We start from the raw sequence: 19,777 nt of genomic DNA on the forward strand, positions 1-19,777 counted from the left end.
TCAATCCGTAGATTGACTTCTTTAGCTTGCATACCTTTTTAGCATTCTTTGGATCCTCAAAACCTTCAGGTTGTGTCATAAACACAGTTTCTGTTAAAACGCCGTTTAAGAAAGCAGTTTTGACATCCATCTGCCATATTTCGTAATCGTAATATGCAGCGATTGCTAACATTATCCGAATAGACTTTAGCATTGCAACTGGTGAAAAGGTTTCATCGTAATCCACACCGTGGACTTGCCTGTAACCTTTTGCAACCAATCTAGCTTTGAAAACTTCAAGTTTCCCATCCTTGTCTTTTTTCAGTTTGAAAACCCATTTGCTTCCAATGGCTTGGTAGCCATCTGGCAAATCGATCAAATCCCATACTTGGTTTTCAGACATGGAGTCTAATTCAGATTGCATGGCTTCTTGCCATTGCTTGGAGCTAGGGCTCGTCATAGCTTGTTTGTAAGTCGCAGGTTCATCACTTTCAAGTAATAGAACGTCATAGCTCTCGTTCGTCAAAATACCTAAGTACCTTTCCGGTTGAGATCTATATCTTTGCGATCTACGCGGGGTAACATTTCTAGATTGACCATGATTCTCACCAGATTCTTCTAAAGATCTCTGAGTTTCATCCTGAATGTCATCTTGAGCATTCTCTAGAGTTTGTTGTTCGACTCGAATTTCATCGAGGTCTACTTTTCTCCCACTTGTCATTTTGGAAATGTGATCTTTCTCCAAAAAGACACCATCTCGAGCAACAAACACCTTGTTCTCAGATGTATTGTAGAAGTAATACCCCTTTGTTTCCTTTGGATAGCCCACAAGGATACATTTGTCAGATTTTGGATGAAGTTTGTCTGAAATTAATCGTTTGACGTATACTTCACATCCCCAAATCTTAAGAAAAGACACATTTGGAGGTTTTCCAAACCATAATTCATATGGAGTCTTTTCGACAGCTTTAGACGGAGCTCTATTTATAGTGAGTGCAGCTGTATTTAGTGCACGTCCCCAAAATTCTAATGGAAGTTTGGCCTGACCCATCATTGACCTGACCATGTCTAGCAAGGTTCTGTTCCTCCGTTCCGACACACCGTTCCATTGTGGTGTTCCAGGAGGAGTCAATTCTGATAGAATTCCACATTCTTTCAGATGGTCATCAAATTCATAGCTCAGATATTCACCGCCTCTGTCAGACCGCAGTGCCTTAATCTTCTTGCCTAATTGATTCTCTACTTCACTCTGAAATTCCTTGAATTTGTCAAAGGATTCAGACTTATGCTTCATTAGGTAGACATAACCCTATCTACTGAAGTCATCAGTGAAAGTGATAAAGTAGCTGAAACCACCTCTAGCATTTGTACTCATTGGTCCACATACATCTGTATGGATTAAACCCAATAGTTCATTTGCTCTTTCTCCAACTTTAGAGAAAGGTTGCTTTGTCATTTTGCCAAGTAAACATGATTCGCATTTACCATAATCCTCTAAGTCAAATGGTGAGATCTGAATCATCCTTTTTGGCCTTTTTGGTATTTATGTTATATACTTGTTTGTCGTGATCTAATAAATAAAGTCCATTGACTAATCTAGCAGATCCATAAAACATCTCTTTAAAATAAAACGAACAACTATTGTCTTTTATTAAAAAGGAAAATCCCTTAGCATCTAAGCAAGAAACTGAAATGATGTTTTTAGTAAGACTTGGAACATGGAAACACTCTTCCAATTCCAAAACTAGCCCGGAGGGCAACGACAAATAATAAGTTCCTACAGCTAATGCAGCAATCCGTGCTCCATTTCCCACTCGTAGGTCGACTTCACCCTTGCTTAACTTTCTACTTCTTCTTAGTCCCTGTGGATTGGAACATAAGTGTGAGCCACAACCTGTATCTAATACCCAAGAAGTTGAATTAGCAAGTATACAGTCTATAACGAAAATACCTGAAGATGGAACGACTGTTCCGTTCTTCTGATCTTCCTTTAGCTTCAAGGAATCTCTCTTCCAATGCCCCTTCTTCTTGTAGTAGAAGCATTCGGATTCAGAAGTGGGTTGACTGACCTTCCTCTTTACAGATTTGGCGCCAGTTTGCTTAGTTGGGCTGGCCTTATTGCCACCTTTCTTAGCATTCCTCTTCTTTCCAGATTTCTTGAACTTGCCCCCACGCACCATAAGCACATCCTGCTTATCACTTTTGAGCGTCTTTTCAGCGGTCTTCAGCATACCGTGAAGCTCAGTGAGCGTTTTGTCCAGACTATTCATACTGTAGTTCAGTTTGAACTGATCATACCCGCTATGAAGAGAATGGAGGATGGTGTCTATAGCCATTTCCTGAGAAAATTGCTGATCCAGCCGACTCATATTCTCAATGAGTCCAATCATTTAGAGAACATGTGGACTTACGGGCTCGCCTTTCTTAAGCTTGGTCTCAAGAATTTGCCTATGAGTCTCGAATCTTTCGACTCGAGCCAGATCTTGGAACATGTTCTTCAACTCACTGATGATTGTGAAAGCATCTGAGTTGATGAACGTTTTCTGCAGATCTGCACTCATGGTGGCGAGCATTAGACATTTCACATCTTTGTTGGCATCAATCCAACGATTGAGGGCTGCCTGAGTGACCCCGTCGCCTGCGGCTTCGGGCATCGCCTCTTCTAGGACATACTCCTTTTCTTCCTGCATAAGAACTATTTGCAAGTTCCTTTGCCAGTCAAGGAAGTTTTTCCCGCTCAACTTCTCCTTTTCAAGAATTGATCGAATGTTGAATGAATTGTTGTTTGCCATATTTAAAACTACAACTGAAAAGAATAAACAAATAAATAACCATTCACAGTTTCTCTTAATAAACTTAAATTCTAGCATACATGCATAATTCAATGTTCATTAAGCATTTTATTCAAGTTATGTGTTCCGGCAGGTGAGAATAAAATGATTCCAAGATCCTAAAATCATTGAAGAACTAAGCACAGTTTGTCGACTCAATTCTAAAACATCTCAGGTAAGCAAAAGCCTTTTGCTAATAGTCTAGAAACTATTCTTGGTTGATAGGTACGTCTAAGAACTTATTAGGTAAACCTATCGATTTTGCCACGACATAAAAGGACTCCTTACTTATATCGTTGAGTTTCACCAAAACTAACATGTACTCACAATTATTTGTGTACCTTGCCCCTTTAGGACCAATAAGTAACACCTCGCTGAGCGAAAACTATTACTAGATTGATGTAAAGGATATCCAAGCAAGTGTATATTTTGGCATGGCACCTTTTAACTCAATTTTTAAGTTTGGAACTTAAGGCTCTTACTATGTTGGTTAGATTTTAAGTGAACTAAAATCCTTAATCATGCAACATAATCAAGCTTTGATCTCATGCATTTTAAGACATATTTAAAAGCAATAAATAACTTAAAACATGCATAAGATAAATGTGATCTAGTATGGCCCGACTTCATATTGAAGCTTTAACTTCAAAGTCCGTCTTGAAAATCTCCGTGGGAGGCACCATTTTCTTCAAATAGGATAAGCTATAATTAAAACTAATTACAACTATTTGATGGTACGCAGACCATATTTGAATTGAAAAACAACTTTGGTACTTTAGACCAATTACATTCAAATTAATGGTACGCATACCATATTTTCTATCCTATTTGGGCCATACTAGTCACTTCATAACCTGCAAAACAGTACATATACAATATATACCATTCACCCATTCATTATCATGAATGGCCCACATAGCTGGTTAGTAAAACACATTATGCATCACATAAACATTTGTAGCAATTAATCAAGGGCACCAATAATCTACAAATTATTCAGTCCTTATTAATTCTAATCAAGTTGTTTTAACCTTAAGGATTTGTAGACCTAATCAAGAGTATATGACTAAAAAGGGCTCCCACTTAAACCAATAAATTCATATGCTTTACTAATTTTAAACATAAAAATGTATTTCTAGTCTAACCGGAAACATGCAAATTTAATTAAAATTTAAAGCTCATATGAATTTATAATTGAATCCATAAATTTAATTTAATTCCAGTCGTATTTAAATTAATTCATGATTTTAATTTTAGTAAAATAATTAGAATAAATAAAATTTATTATAATTACAATATTCAAAATTAAAATCCAAGAAAATAATTTAAATTATTAATTTTAAAATTAATTAAAATTACGTAAACTGAAAATTTCAAATTAAAATTTCAAAACGATCTAATCGCAACGCAACAATCCCACGCAACGCACGCCCATGGGCCACACGCACACAGCCATCGCTGGCCATGTGCGCGCAGCCCATGCGCTGCGTCGCATCGCTGCTGCTCACCATCGCAAGGCATCATGCGAGCTGGTGCTCGCTGCGCGCGCCAGCGCTCGATTTATGCGAGCCATCACTCGCTGCGCGCCTGCTTTTCCCGCACGCGAGCTTGCGCTCATCGCACGAGGCAGCAGTATGCGAGCTGGCGCTCGCTGCGCGCGAGCCATAGACGCTGTGCGTAGCGCTCGTGGCATGCGAGCTTGCGCTCACTGCGCGCGAGGCTCCGCATGCTTGCGCGAGGCAGTGCGCGCTGTGGCGCAGCACGCTTGCTGCCCACACGCGACTGCTCGTGCCTTGCTCTCGCCCCTGCCCACACGCCCATTGCTCACAGCCCACGACACAAGGCAGGGCTGCTGCCTTGTGCTCGTGCACCATGCCCTTGCTCGCTGCATTCGTACCGCATGGGCGACGAGCTCCCTTGCTCGTCGTCGCATGCCCGCACTATACAACACCCCTTAAGGGTAACACGTAGCGTCCATTGCTTTGTGCGTGCAAGTTATATGAGCGAGTCGCATAAAAATTAAAATTTATATTCAAAATTAATGACAAATTAATAAATAATATTAATTTAATAATTTTAGGGCGAAAAATCGAAAATTTATTATTTAATTGATTTCCGATTAACATGGATTCAAGCCTAGTTCATAAAAATTTAAAATTTAACATAAATTTACAATTTTTATGGTGGTTTTTAATCATAGGTATCTAATTAAATTATAACTAATTATGAAAATTAAATTAATTCTAAATTATTCCAATTTTCAACAAATTAATCATAATTACAAATTAGATTGCATAATTAACAAGGCTAGGCATTCAAACTTGTTAAACATATACAGTAGGTCAATCAAAAATTCAAGATTTATCAACAAGAATCGCAAATATTTAATTTAACATCTTAAATTTACGAAATTTTGCATTTGAAAAACTAAAACCTCCGAAAAGTCATAGTTAGGCTTCGAATTTGAGAATTCTGGGTTCAGCCGAAAACTACTGTTTTTGTCAAAATTTTAGAATGCCTTTTACATGCGGAATTGACACAAAAATCACTCGATTTGGATGAGTAACGAAGAAACTGCCGAAAAACTGCGTACGTATAATTAAATAAACGCAATTTGCAATTAATTAACAATTACGAAAATTAATCACCCCTTTTAATTCTTGCAAATTTGTAATATTTAACCATGTTCATGCAATTTAGATTATGAAAATAATAAGAGGCTCGTGATACCACTGTGAGGTTATGATTCATATGACAAAACATAAATCATGCGGAAAAACCATAAAGCCAGGAAAGCATATTATTTACACATAATCATTTAGCATAGTTTAGATGCATATACTTTGTTGCGTGCCCTCCCTAGCTGCGCCCGAACCGAACAAGAACAAGTCTTTAGGACTCCAAGTGCCGTCCCTCCGTAGATAGTCCACAGCACGTCCGGATCCGCCTTAAGCTTGACCAACTAGGATCGCCCTTAAGGTACTTAGAATTTTCGGCTATTGTAGGCAATTATATGACTGAATTTTTGCTCTCAAAAATCACTTTGAATACTTGAATACTCGATATAAATTATGAGCCCTTAACTCATATTTATAGACCATGGAATAAATAATCGAATCCTACTAGGATACGAATTAATTAAATTAGAATCCTAGTAGAATTCTTATTTAATTAATTTATCTTTTAGGATTAGGAATTTTAATCATTAAACAAAACCTGTACTCTTTAGGTTTCGTATGTGAACACAAACTCTACACGAGCATGACCCGCAAGCGTGCAGGCCATGCCCGTGCACAGCCCACACGGCCGCACGGCCCACGCGAGCTACAAGCCCACGCGAGCTGCAGCAATGCTCGCAGCCCACTGCTCGCAGCTGCGCGCGCTGCGCGCGCTGCCACGGCATGTTGGGCCTGGCCTTGCGCTGGGCCTGGCGTGGCCTTGGCTGTTCGTGTGGCGCGCTTGGCTTGCTGGGCGATGGCCTGGCTTCGTGCTGGGCCCTCGTCCGGCAGGCCTCGTCCGATGCTTATTCGTACGATACGCTTCCGATTAAATTCCCGGTTCCGGAATTCATTTCCGATACGAACAATATTTAATATTTCCGATTCCGGAATTAATTTCCGTTTCGAACAAATATTTCCGTTTCCGAAATTATTTTCCGATTCCGATAATATTTCCGATTCTGACAATATTTCCGTTTCCGGCAATATTTCCGATTCCGGCAATATTTCCATTTCCGATAATATTTTCCGATACGTACCATGTTTCCGTTTCCGGCAACATCTACGACTTGGATAATATTTATATTTCCGATACGATCCATATTTCCGTTTCCGGCAATATCATCGTTTCCGGAGTATTCATTTCTTGCCTGTGACGATCTCAGCTCCCACTGAAACCAAGATCCGTCGATTCCGAATATCCTTAGATGGAGTATTTAATGCCATTAAATACTTGATCCGTTTACGTACTATTTGTGTGACCCTACGGGTTCAGTCAAGAGTAAGCTGTGGATTAATATCATTAATTCCACTTGAACTAGGCATTCAGCTCACTTGATCTCACTGAATTATTAACTTGTTAATTAATACTGAACCGCACTTATTAGACTTGACATAGAATGCATACTTGGACCAAGGGCATTATTTCCTTCATGTATCCCAGATTATGCTAATTGACTATGTGGCAATTAATTTGGATTTCTGACTTTATGGTTTTTCCGCATGAAATATATGTTTTATATTTGTCATAACCTAACAATGTATTACTGTATTAGCAGCTTATGTTAAATACCCACACTCATATTATTTTATGGACCTTATCTATATTATTTGATGGGCCATCTTATACTCTGTATCTGTTGAGTATATGCCCACACAATAACTCCATAATTTATCTCTCCTGCAAATCAAAAATACCTACATTTTCTATCTCCAGCAAATCAAAAAACCTATCCTCATATCATTTTCTCTCTCCTGCAAATCAAAAATACCTACACTCAAAGTTTCTCTCTCCTGCAAATCGTGGTCATTCAACCCCAATAACTCCAGAATTTCGCCGGCAATGCTTGAAGGAAATAATGCCCTTGGTCCAAGTATGCATTCTATGTTAAGTCTAATAAATGCGGTTCAGTATTAATTAACAAGTTAATAATTCAGTGAGATCAAGTGAGCTGAATGCCTAGCTAGAGGCCGCTTCAGTTCAAGTGGAATTAATGATATTAATCCACAGCTTACTCTTGACTGAACCCGTAGGGTCACACAAATAGTACGTAAACGGATCAAGTATCTAATGGCATTAGATACTCTATCTATGAATATTCGGAACCGACGGATCTTGGTTTCAGTGGGAGCTAAGATCGTCACAGGCAAGAAATGAATACTCCGGAAACGATGATATTGCCGGAAACGGAAATATGGATCGTATCGGAAATATGAATATTATCCAAGTCGTAGATGTTGCCGGAAACGGAAACATGGTACGTATCGGAAAATATTATTGGAAATGGAAATATTACCAGAATCGGAAATATTGCCGGAAACGGAAATATTGTCAGAATCGGAAATATTACCGGAATCGAAAATAATTCCGGAAACGGAAATATTAAATATTTGTTCGAAACGGAAATTAATTCCGGAATCGGAAATATTAAATATTGTTCGTATCGGAAATAAATTCCGGAACTGGAAATTTAATCGGAAGCGTATCGTACGAATTAGCATCGGACGAGGCCTGCCGGACGAAGGCCCAGCACGAAGCCGGGCCATCGCCCAGCAAGCACGCGCGCCACAAGCCCAGCGCGCGCCAAGGCCACGGATGCGTGGGCCGCGCTGCGTGGGCTGCTGCTCGCATGCGCATGGGCAGCCCTTGTGGCTGCCGTGTGTGTGTGTGAGTTTGTGCTCATGCGTGATTCCTAAATCTACAAGAGTTAGTGTATGATTAAATTCCTATTCCTAATTGGATAAATTAATTAAATAGAATTCATGTAGGATTCTAATTTCAATTAATTCGTATCCTACTAGGATTACGATTCCTTTTCCATAACTCTATAAATAAAGGCCTAGGGGTCATTATTTATACACAAGTTTTAAGTATTCAAAACTAAGATTTTTAAGCAGAAAAATCAGCCAATATTCTTGCCTACATAACCGAAAATATTAGAACCTTAAGGGCGATTCTAGTTGGTCAATCTTAAGGCGGATCCGGACGTGCTGTGGACTATCTACGGAGGGACGACACTTGGAGTCCTAAAGACTTGTTCTTGTTCGGTTCGGGCGCAGCTAGGGAAGGCACGCAACAAAGAGTATGCATCTAAACTATGCTAAATGATTATGTGTAAATAATATGTTTCCTGGCTTTATGGTTTTTCCGCATGATTTATGAACTGTCATATGAATCATAACCTAACAGTGGTATCACGAGCCCCTTATTATTTTCATAATCTAAATTGCATGAACATGGTTAAATATTACAAATTTGCAAGAATTAAAAGGGGTGATTAATTTTCGTAATTGTTAATTAATTGCAAATTGCGTTTATTTAATTATACGTACGCAGTTTTTCGGCAGTTTCTTCGTTACTCATCCAAATCGAGTGATTTTTGTGTCAATTCCGCATGTAAAAGGCATTCTAAAATTTTGACAAAAATAGTTCTTTTCTGCCGAACCCAGAATTCTCAAATTCGAAGCCTAACTAAGACTTTTCGAAGGTTTTAGTTTTTCGAATGCAAAATTTCGTAAATTTAAGATGTTAAATTAAATATTTGCGATTCTTGTTGATAAATCTTGAATTTTTGATTGACCTACTGCATATGTTTAACAAGTTTGAATGCCTAGTCTTGTTAATTATGCAATCTAATTTGTAATTATGATTAATTTGTTGAAAATTAGAATAATTTAGAATTAATTTGATTTTCATAATTAATTGTAATTTAATTAGAAACCTATGATTAAAAACCACCATAAAAATTGTAAATTTACGATAAATTTTAAATTTTTATGACCTAGACTTGAATCCATAACAATCGGAAATCAATTGGATAAAAAATTTTCGATTTTTCGCCCTAAAATTATGAAATTAATATTATTTATTAATTTGTCATTAATTTTAAATATAAATTTTAAATTTTTATGCGATTCGTTCATAAAACTTGCACGCACGAAGCAATGGACGCTTCATGTTACCCTTAAGGGGTGTTGTATAATGCGGGCATGCGACGACGAGCAAGGGAGCTCGTCGCCCGTGCGGCACGAATGCAATGAGCAAGGGCGTAGTGCACGAGCACAAGGCAGCAGCCCTGCCTTGTGTCGTGTGCCACGAGCAATGAACGAATGGGCATGGGCGAAGGGCGAGCCAAGGCAGTCGCGTGTGGGCAGCAAGCGAGCTGCGCCACAACGCGCGCTGCCTCGCACAAGAGCGCGCAGCCTCGCGCGCAGCGAGCGCAAGCTCGCGTGCCACGAGCGCTGCGCCCAGCATTACTCGCGCGCACAGCGCGCGATGTCGCGCCCCAGCGAGCGATGGCTCGCGCGCACAGCGAGCGAGCTCGCGCGCCCAGCGAGCGATGTCGCGCGCCCAGCGAGCGATGTCGCGCGCGCGCACTGCGAGCGATAGCTCGCGTGCGATGGGCGCTGTGCGGAGGCTTGCGATAGGACAGCAGCAGCTATGCGACGAGCGCATGGGCTGCGCGCACATGGCCAGCAATGGCTGTGTGCGTGCGGCCCATGGGCGTGCAACGCGTAGGGTGTTTGCGTTACGATTAGATCGTTTTGAATGTTTAATTTGAAAATTTCAGTTCACGTAATTTTAATTAATTTTAAAATTAATAATTTGAATTAATTTCTTGGATTTTAATTTTGAATATTATAATTATAATAAATGGTATTTATTCTAATTATTTTACTAAAATTAAAATCATGAATTAATTTAAATGCGACTGAAATTAAATTAAATTTTTGGATTCAATTATAAATTTATATGAGCTTTAAATTTTAATTAAATTTGTATGTTTCCGGTTAGACTAGAAATACAATTTTATGTTTAAAATTAGTAAAGCATATGAATTTATTGGTTTAAGTGGGAGCGCTTTTTAGTCATAAACTCTTGATTAGGTCTACAAATCCTTAAGGTTAAAACAACTTGATTAGAATTAATAAGGACTGAATAATTGGTAGATTATTGGTGCCCTTGATTAATTGCTGCAAATGTTTACGTGATGCATAATGTGTTTTACTAACCAGCTATGTGGGCCATTCATGATAATGAATGGGTGAATGGTATATATTGTATATGTACTGTTTTGCAGGTTATGAAGTGACTAGTATGGCCCAAATAGGATAGAAAATATGGTCTGCGTACCATTAATTTGAATGTAATTGGTCTAAAGTACCAAAGTTGTTTTTCAATTCAAATATGGTCTGCGTACCATCAAATAGTTGTAATTAGTTATAGCTTATCCTATTTGAAGAAAATGGTGCCTCCCACGGAGATTTTCAAGACGGACTTTGAAGTCAAAGCTTCAAGATGAAGTCGGGCCATACTAGATCACAAATATCTTATGCATGTTTTAAGTTATTTATTGTTTTAAATATGTCTTAAAATGCATGAGATCAAAAGCTTGATTATGTTGCATGATTAAGGATTTTAGTTCACTTAAAATCTAACCAACATAGTAAGAGCCTTAAGTTCCAAACTTAAAAATTGAGTTAAAAGGTGCCATGCCAAAATATACACTTGCTTGGATATCCTTTACATCAATCTAGTAATAGTTTTCGCTCAGCGAGGTGTTACTTATTGGTCCTAAAGGGGCAAGGTACACAAATAATTGTGAGTACATGTTAGTTTTGGTGAAACTCAACGATATAAGTAAGGAGTCCTTTTATGTCGTGGCAAAATCGATAGGTTTACCTAATAAGTTCTTAGACGTACCTATCAACCAAGAGTAGTTTTTAGACTATTAGCAAAAGGCTTTTGCTTACCTAAAATGTTTTAGAATTGAGTCGACAAACTGTGCTTAATTCTTCAATGGTTTTAGGGTCTTGGAATCATTTTATTCACACCTGCCGGAACAATAAAATCGAATAAAATGCTAATAACTTGTTTGAATTGCATGGTTGCTTTAATTTCAAGTTATTATTCATGATAAATGTTTAGACTTAGCATGCTTCAATGTATGTTTTAATTATTGTTTATAATTAAATATCTTGCACTGCAATAAATCCTTTTAGAAAGGTAACAGTAAATTTCCTCGATTGGTAGTGAATCCAAGAACGATTCACGGAAATGAGAGAAAGTGAGCAATTTAAAATGTACGTTTCTTTTAGCGACTTTTATGGTTGTTTTCGAAGATCAAAATCGAATGGCAAACCAATTGGTGCTTGTGAATTCAAAAATACAATGTAGTTTTGAGATCATAAAGCATTGAGTTTAATACGCTCAGCTTTACCAATGGTTAACAACCTAATATCTTTGTCCATTTAATTCTCGAATGAGTCTAGTCCCTAGACATTCGAATAGATAGATGCTTAGAGAACTTTAGAAGCTTCTGGTAAGATCATCTAGTTGAAACAAAATATTCAACATAAATTAAAATGGTAAAGAACCTTGTTGGTGACATTGGACATGTCTAACAAAGTATAAAAGTCAACACTAAAGAATTCAATTCTTAAGACTATAAGAAAGGGTACAAGAAATAGGAAAACGAGGAACAATGAAAGGAATTTACGATTCCGTTTCTACCTATAAGTTTATGTTTAAAGAGAAGTGACCTAGCAATCAAACTTCCTTGGTATCATATACCGCTTGAGGTTCTTACTTTGGTAATAACTCAAACAATGGAAGCTAGGATACACTAATGACCTACAAGTGGGAAATGAAGCATGGCAATGCTACATTAGTTTTAGGGTCATCTAGTTTGTTTTAAATCCTTTCAAAGGCTGGAACTAAATGGCTATTTTGTTCCATAATCAGCATACCTAAATTTCTGCTTCAAAGATAGAAAGACTCACATTCAGAAGAACAAAAACAATGCTTGTTTGTTTGTTTATTTGAATGAAATGGTCAATTACAGGTTGAGTCAATATGCTTGATTAAAACAAACAACTCTTTAAAGAACTTTACTAGGTTCAAATCAAACCCTTGATTTGAGTTCCATTAATCTTTGGCATTGTTGCTTAGACCATATCAACAAGTTAACATTCATAAGCTCTATTTTGATGGACCTTTTGAAAGTTGGTTGATTTCTAGATCAACTTAAGACAAGCTAGTCTTACTTGTTGAAAGTAACAAAGAATATGAACTATTGTTAGAACGCCTAGACAATGGAGTTCAAAGCTAAAGAAAGATTTTATGACTGTATTATTTCACATGGATTTGAGTGAATATAGGTTTATTTACTCAAATGTGATATAAGTTGAATCTGTTTGGCTAGTTCAAAGATTCAGAAGTATAAAATCCACTCGGTAAGAAATCATAAAGATCTAGGTTAGATCATGTTAATGATTACTTGAGACCAAATATGATCATCAATGATTGTGTGTTATAATTTCACAATCTAACTCCATAAGATATGGCATATCTTAGTTGGAATAATTGAAGTCAATTAGTACTTGATTCGATTAATGATGAATCATAAAGACTTTTCCTATAATTTCTAAAACAAAATGCTCAACTACCACCAAACTAAACCAAATTCGTCAAAGCTATTGAAAAGTAATTTCAGAGTAACTTTTCATAAAATATATCTAGAGAGTTGCAAAACTCAGTGGGAAGCTTAGTGTTTGTCATTCGACAAACTAAGGCCCAAGTATAGATATATGTTTCATTGTGATTTATTCAAATGAGACACAAGGGTATTGTTTCTACCACGAATTTTTGAGAACATAATGTTTGTTTGCTCGAAATAATGTCCTTTTGGAGATTCGTTTCCAAAATGACAAGTGGGAGAAAATAGACCTCGAAAGTCTTCGAGACGAACAACAAACATAAACGGACATTCCGGAGGCTTTTCGAAGTGCTTCAGAAAATCCGAACTTATTCTTTAAGGACTTTAGAAGTGGCTTTAAAGAATAGACATCTCTTAGAAGACTTTACAAGTGCTTCAAGGAGAACAGAATATTCAAAGGACTTTCAAGTGGCTATTGATATTCTATTGTTTGATGTTCTATACCCAAGTAGGCATAGAATTCAAGTCACTGAAACTATGAGATTCTTCTATTAGATAGTGAAGAAACATAGAGATCAGGTCAATGAAACTATGAGATTCTTCTATTAAATAGTGAAGAAACCTACAACTTGCAGTCAAACTATTATCATGTAGATTAATGAGTTTGTGACTTGTAAGAAAGCTATGACGAAACCCAGATTCCCTAAAATGGTTAGAGGCCATATATAGACTCAAATGTTTTAAATGGTTAGAGGCCATAAAACATACTCAATGTTTTGATGACAAAATTGAAATTTTGTTGATTTGCAAGAATAGTTTCACACCTATTGGTTGCAAGTTTGTTTTAAAGGATAAAAACCATCAAACATTGAATTGTGTTCACACACAAAGCTAGATTAGTTGCTAAAAGTTACAAGCAAATTCACGATGTGGATTGTGTTGAAACCTCATGCATAATCGTAATGCTCAAGTCTATAATTCAAGCAAAGATTGCATATTGGTACATATAGCAATTGGATGACAAAACGTATTCCTCACTCAAATGTTGGAATAAACTATGCACATGGTATGTCATAGGATTTGTGGATCCAAATAAATGCTTGAAAAGGAAAGCTAGCTTATGAAATCTAAGTCCAGATTTAAGCAAGCAATTGGGAATTAGAACTGTATTTTAGTGAAGCTAATAAGTATTTTAGTTTCATAAAATGTACATGATTCTTATAGATATATAAGAAGGTTAGTGGGAGTACATAAAACTTAATTGGTCCTATGTGTATCACACACATATCTCTCTATTGTGAAATAACATTCAAATGCTAATGACTTAGATTTGAAATTATTCATCAATAATGGACCATGGCGAAACTTAGTACATACTGGGTATTAAGATCTATTTACAAAGATCTTATGATATTGTTTTGGATTAAGTAATGGCATTTACTAAATCAAACACGAAAATCTCCATTGGAGATATTCGACCCATGTGAATAAATCTAAGTAAAGAATGTTTGAACTATGTATAAGCATTTACTAAGTTAAACATCAAAGAGTCTAAATGAGATTCTTAACCTATATTATATGTCAAAGAATTTAGCTGGATTCAGTATCTACTAAAAAAATTGAATGAGCTAAAGTTACATGAATAGAATTCAATTGGGAATTATTCTGCAAAAGAATTTATCATGTATGATATAATATGAGGATCGCCAAAAACGTATCGTATGACTTTAGGCATGACGAACATATACCAATCTCTATTGATCTAAGTGAAGATCAACTAGATTGAGACCAAGAATACTTATGGTACTTGAAAAGGTACATAGGAATAGTTCTTGATTCAAGGAAATAAAGATACGCTAAATATTGATGCTACACGCATAAACACTGGCAAAGGATCAAGCAAGACCCTTTGGAGTTAACCATTGATAAGGACGAGCTATAGAGCATCGTGTTTTGAAATGGCAACATGGATTGGAGACCATGAGTTGTTGCGTGGGAAATTAAAATATTAATTTCTATGTTCTAAGATACAGTTGGAGAGTCTTCCACATATCTATGAACTGCTTGGATAGGTAAATCCAAACAAAGCATCACTAGCAACCTATGCAGTTGAAGTAAAAGTAATTATTGCCTAAGAAGCAATAAAACAGGGTTGTTTAAAGTTCTTCACTGAACTTGGGTAGATCACCTATCTGCTGGCTTGATGGTTCTTCATTGAAAAATGCGTGGAACCACTCTTGAAGCAAGAAAAACGTCTGCTAACTTAATGGTTCTTCATTGCAAAATGCGTAGAACCACTAATGTAGTAAGAAAGACTAGATCACATAATAAACAAACTCGAAAAGATCTTATCATCATATCTCAAAGAACATTCGATGAAAAGGATGTTAAGATTGGCAAAGCATGATAACTAAACCTATGCAACAAGTGAGAAGCAACACTCACATTGTCGCACTGGAAATCAAGCATAGCTTTGAATTCCATGAATTGTTTTAGAAAATGGGTTTGAGGCCCATGGTTGTAAAACATTGGGGTTGAACATTTATCATATATGAAATGTATTTTCATATTCCATTTAATCTTGGTTTAGTATTAAATGATGAGTCCCTTCAAATTTGACGAAATATTCAAGATAGACTGTCAGGACCAGTCCTGTGACTAAGAAATGTCTATCAAGTGAACTTGAATGTCAAAGGTTGAAAATGGTCCCTAGTCGGAGTTTTCTATAAAATTGGACGCATAGAAAACGTTAGACGACTAGAATGCAAGATGACTAGTAGTTCTGTTTCTTGAACTATGTGGACATGGCAATGTCATAATCATTTGCATAGATACTTACTTTGGGAAGACTAGTATCGGACAAGACCTATGAAACTTTACTGTAAGAGATGAAAGTCTGTCATAAGTAAATTTCATTAAATTATTAGACACTAAATCCTCAATACCTGAGTGATTTGAGATTACTTGTTTGAGAACTGGTTGCTTTGACGTTGACCAACCGTCGCACCGTAAAAGGAGGCTATAAAGGCAACGCTCAGGTAATCACCTATCAAACGAAGTCTAATCTCAAGATCGCAAGATTGGGATTGTCCTCCCATAAATCGGGATGAGATGCTTAAAAGTTGTACAAGGCCACTCGGAGAGCTAGAAACTGTGAAATGCATGGCCGTGCTCGGATGAATCATAGGCTATGATTATCTGTTTATTTGATCAGTTGAACTCTGAAACCGAGGAACACCTCTGGACATAATAAGGATGACAACTCTTACCTTATGTTCAAGAGCAAGCATCGAGCGACAAAGGAATTAGGAAATGCACACTTGTCCCTAAGGACAAGTGGGAGACTGAAGGAAATAATGCCCTTGGTCCAAGTATGCATTCTATGTTAAGTCTAATAAATGCGGTTCAGTATTAATTAACAAGTTAATAATTCAGTGAGATCAAGTGAGCTGAATGCCTAGCTAGAGGCCGCTTCAGTTCAAGTGGAATTAATGATATTAATCCACAGCTTACTCTTGACTGAACCCGTAGGGTCACACAAATAGTACGTAAACGGATCAAGTATCTAATGGCATTAGATACTCTATCTATGAATATTCGGAACCGACGGATCTTGGTTTCAGTGGGAGCTAAGATCGTCACAGGCAAGAAATGAATACTCCGGAAACGATGATATTGCCGGAAACGGAAATATGGATCGTATCGGAAATATGAATATTATCCAAGTCGTAGATGTTGCCGGAAACGGAAACATGGTACGTATCGGAAAATATTATTGGAAATGGAAATATTACCAGAATCGGAAATATTGCCGGAAACGGAAATATTGTCAGAATCGGAAATATTACCGGAATCGAAAATAATTCCGGAAACGGAAATATTAAATATTTGTTCGAAACGGAAATTAATTCCGGAATCGGAAATATTAAATATTGTTCGTATCGGAAATAAATTCCGGAACTGGAAATTTAATCGGAAGCGTATCGTACGAATTAGCATCGGACGAGGCCTGCCGGACGAAGGCCCAGCACGAAGCCGGGCCATCGCCCAGCAAGCACGCGCGCCACAAGCCCAGCGCGCGCCAAGGCCACGGATGCGTGGGCCGCGCTGCGTGGGCTGCTGCTCGCATGCGCATGGGCAGCCCTTGTGGCTGCCGTGTGTGTGTGTGAGTTTGTGCTCATGCGTGATTCCTAAATCTACAAGAGTTAGTGTATGATTAAATTCCTATTCCTAATTGGATAAATTAATTAAATAGAATTCATGTAGGATTCTAATTTCAATTAATTCGTATCCTACTAGGATTACGATTCCTTTTCCATAACTCTATAAATAAAGGCCTAGGGGTCATTATTTATACACAAGTTTTAAGTATTCAAAACTAAGATTTTTAAGCAGAAAAATCAGCCAATATTCTTGCCTACATAACCGAAAATATTAGAACCTTAAGGGCGATTCTAGTTGGTCAATCTTAAGGCGGATCCGGACGTGCTGTGGACTATCTACGGAGGGACGACACTTGGAGTCCTAAAGACTTGTTCTTGTTCGGTTCGGGCGCAGCTAGGGAAGGCACGCAACAAAGAGTATGCATCTAAACTATGCTAAATGATTATGTGTAAATAATATGTTTCCTGGCTTTATGGTTTTTCCGCATGATTTATGAACTGTCATATGAATCATAACCTAACAATGCTATGAAGAGGCTCTATAATAAAGTTGTCGGAGGTTGTGAATGCTAAAGTGTCGTTGCACCGCCAACATCGTTCTTCCTCTCCTCACCAAAATAAGTAATCTGCTGGAAATGACAGAACAATTTCCCATTACCTTAGGGGGAGATGGACGGGGTAGAGAGAGAAAGAGGAGAGAGAAAGAGGAGAGAGAAAGAGAGGAGGGACATGGGGACGGACAAAAATTGAGAAACCTGACCCTTCAAGCTGTTAAAATATTATCGGTAAAGGGCTCAAAACTCAGCCCTTTAAAATCCCGTTAAAACACAAACCCGTTAAGAGCCCAGCCTATTTACACAAATAAAGGGTTGAGCCTTTTTAAAACGGGCTGGACTCGGGCCTTTATTGGGCCCCCAGCCCGTTGAACAGGTCTAGTGTTTAGGGTAGTTGTAAGAGTTTGTAATATGTGTTTCATTGTAAGTGAAAAATGTACCACGTACTCTGTATGCAATAGGTACGTGTTTCAGAAAAAAAAAAAAAAAAAAAAAAAAAACAAGAACGAGGGTACTCTATGGGATGATTACTTTTTCAGAGCAAACACAACAATTTGGACGTTGTACTTACTCTGAAGGGGCTAGTTGTACGGGATACTCCCTTGAGCTCAATTAAGGGTTTCAAGACCCAAACTCATGAGCCTAAATTTGGTTCACGACCTAAATTCCACAAGTCACTATAAATACCCATTTATAGGGCAAGATAAGAAGATTCCTCTACTCTTTTTCTCTCAACTTTCTCTCTATATGACATACAACACTAATTTGGACGTCGGAGACCCCGACCCTGTGAGCCTCCTCCGGCTACGGGGTTCACATTGCAGAAACTCACCTCCACATTCAAGTTTCGAAAACCCGACTGCATCACAAGATTCCAATACCTGAACATGTACTATCAAGAGTTACCCAGTTTACGCTAATTTATTGCCCTAAACCTAACTTATTTGCAAAATGTCTTGCTATGTACCGGATGTACAATAATATATTGTACATTGGAGTAACTTTTACGGAGTATCAAGTTTTTTGTAACTTTTAACATGTTTTTTATTAACTTATACGGAGTATTATGAATTATTTTTACGGACAAACTTTTTCCAGAGTTACATGTTAACTTGTTTTTTTTTGAGGGAGAGTTAACTTGATACATTGTGATTGATCTTGAAGGGATGATTTATATTTTAAAAGAAATATGCAATCACTGGAAAAATAAATAACTTTTACATTATACCGCGGTAACTTTTAAACCCTTTTGAGGTAATTTTTATATACGTGTTAAAATGTTTATTGTACACCGACTATAATTAAGGCTCCGTTCTATTTTGTCCGAACTTATATTATCTGAACTTGTCTGAACCTACAATGAATTTAACTAAACTTATCTGAATTTATCTGAACTTATTTTATCTGAAATAAACTTATTTTGTCCGAGACTCTGAGAGAATGTCTGAAAAAACATATTTTCTGAACTTATAATATCTGAACTTATATGAACTTATCTTAACTTAACTGAGCTTATCTGAACTTAACTTAACTTAACTGAACTTATTTTGTCTGAAATAACTCGAAATAAGGCGAACAGAAAAGAGCCTAAGAGTTTAGGACTTATTTGACCTTAATAACCTCAAATTGGAAACTCAAACAACAACCTTATCTAATTGGAGGAAGTATAAATCAATATCTGATATGTATTTCAAAATACATATCACTCCACTAAACAACAAAATAGGCTAAAGACAAATGCTAAAGGACAAACAATTTTTTTTTTTGAAAAATGGCATCCGTTTTTGAAAAATGGCATCGATTTTTGGAAAATGGCATCTGTGTTTGAAAAATGGCATATGTTTTTTGAAAAATTACACATGTTTTAATGTTTGTCTTATCTCTATTTTGTCGTTTAGTGTGGTATTATAGTATCTTGAAATACATATCAGATATTGGCCTCTCCGCCCTCCAATTGAATACCGAAAACGAATAGCCAGATAAGGGTGAAAAACTGAAAATGAGCCGGGACTCTCAATAAACAACTTAGGCACAAACTTGGTAAAACTCATTTATGTTCGTGTATTTAATAAATGTGACGAGTTTGAACACACT

The sequence above is a fragment of the Spinacia oleracea genome, chromosome 6 (genome assembly GCF_020520425.1).
Source record: "Spinacia oleracea cultivar Varoflay chromosome 6, BTI_SOV_V1, whole genome shotgun sequence".
In the NCBI taxonomy this organism is placed as follows: Eukaryota; Viridiplantae; Streptophyta; class Magnoliopsida; order Caryophyllales; family Amaranthaceae; genus Spinacia; species Spinacia oleracea.